The sequence below is a fragment of the Penaeus monodon genome, unplaced genomic scaffold (genome assembly GCF_015228065.2).
Source record: "Penaeus monodon isolate SGIC_2016 unplaced genomic scaffold, NSTDA_Pmon_1 PmonScaffold_20367, whole genome shotgun sequence".
NCBI lineage: Eukaryota > Metazoa > Arthropoda > Malacostraca > Decapoda > Penaeidae > Penaeus > Penaeus monodon.
In genome coordinates, this window is record NW_023650110.1 from 3,097 (window position 1) to 5,000 (window position 1,904).

The 1,904-nt window shown below is 39.1% G+C and overlaps 1 pseudogene; it reads right to left on the reverse strand.

Annotated features, from left to right (window-relative positions):
* Window positions 1-1,570: 1,570 nt before the first annotated feature.
* The window catches only part of LOC119569970, a 714-nt pseudogene continuing 380 nt past the window's right edge, over window positions 1,571-1,904 (reverse strand).

Genomic DNA, 1,904 nt, shown 5'->3' on the forward strand with positions numbered 1-1,904 from the left:
AAACAAGGTACTGGTGCGCATATGATTGATTAGAACGCGTCGCAAATTCAAGGAGTCAAAAGTTAATAAATACGTATTCCGGTATGGATGTGCGAACCAACGGGTAAAATAATCAAAATAAAGAAGGATAGCAGGTACAGTAAATAAAGATAAAACATACATAGAGGAAGTAGAAATTGGAGAGAATGAAAGGATTACCAAAGGACAAGTAGATGATAACAGAAATATAATGAAGAGCGTTTTGCATTACAGCGTGGAAATTTTCTAGCTTTTAAATAAATGGTTTAGCAAGGAGATGAATTGCATGATAATGATATTGTACAATCGATAATAGATAATACTGTACAATCGCTAAGAATAAAAGTTATCATCAGGGTGCCATTTCAGGTTTTTCTTTTGGGGGTGAGGGGTGGTCGGCGAGATTTTAAAAGATATTCTAGGGCATTTTAAAACTACTACCAGTGCTATATAGGTGTAGTTTAGAAAAAGACAATTTACAAAAAAAAGGTTATCATTTGTGTCTAATTTCCTGAATGAATGCAGGCGTGTGTGCTTTGCATTTGTGTTTGCTTGTTTATGCATAAACGTGTGTCTGTGCTTGTACATTATATACGCCCACAAGAGTATGTGTGCAAGCCCAGTAAGGTCTGTTCAAGTTGTTTCAAAATTGTTGGAAACTGCGAACCTGGCGTGTGAACGTTGAATTAATTTCTCCAGTGGTATGATTAATTCAGTCTATATTTACAGTATTGTTATCTTTCTGCGTTCACGTCTTCATCCTGAACTAATTAATTACTTTTACGCTAACACACTATTTTGCGTCTGTATCCACCGCCTCTACTGCAGCTGACGTCATCACCTGCGCGAAATGATGAGGTTGGATTAACCTCGTACCTCTTGCATGTGTGTGTGTGTGTGTGTATATATGTGTGTGCGTGTAATTAAGATCTGGATAATTTTTATGCACACAAATAATTATGTGCATAGGATATTACGGTGTGGTAATAAGTAGCTGATTTCTTTTAACTTATTTTATTATTGATTTTAGTACTTTCATTCTATAGACAGTAACAGTATAGATACACGCTGTTATAAAGATCGACTGATTTAAACACAATGTTTTGTAAATGTGTGTGCACATATATTATATATGCGTGTATATGGCGCATAGGTGTGTGTGCGTATACACACACACACTCTATACGCACACTGTGTATGTGTGTATATAGATATTTACTGTATGTGTGTATATACATACATATTACATGTTGCTGGTGCGTCATGAGGCCTAAAATAGCACTTACATACAAATCTTTTGACTATGATATTTTTAATCTAAGTCTGGAAGCAGCATACAAACAAAAAGGAATAGATGTAGAAAAAACTAGCTGAACACCATGACACTTGACACTATGACACTTGACACGCCGACCTCTAACACCAAGACCCATGACACACAAGCATAACACTATCTTATGACCTATGCCACTACCTTGTGGCACACCGACTCTTAACAAAGTGATCCATGACACACATCAACGAACGACATTCGGCTCCACATGACACAGACTCATGACACATAACCCACAACGGCTGACATGAGTTCCGTGCCATTAAAGGGACAAAAACGAAATGCTTTCTCGCAGTCATGACCACGTTCACCGAGACTCCTGGCTCTCCTGTACTCCTCGAGGGCGCTGACTCCTTCGCCGGTGCTGAGGGCGCGGAGGTCGGATCCTGGGGGGAGTGTCCTGTAGGAGGGGTGGGGGTGGGAGAGGGGAGAGGGTTAGTGCCCGTCCGGTGGTGGTGACCGATGATGATGATGACAATATGAATAATGACAATAATAACAGCAACAGCAATAACAATAGTAATAATGATAACAATAGTACTGATACTACTAA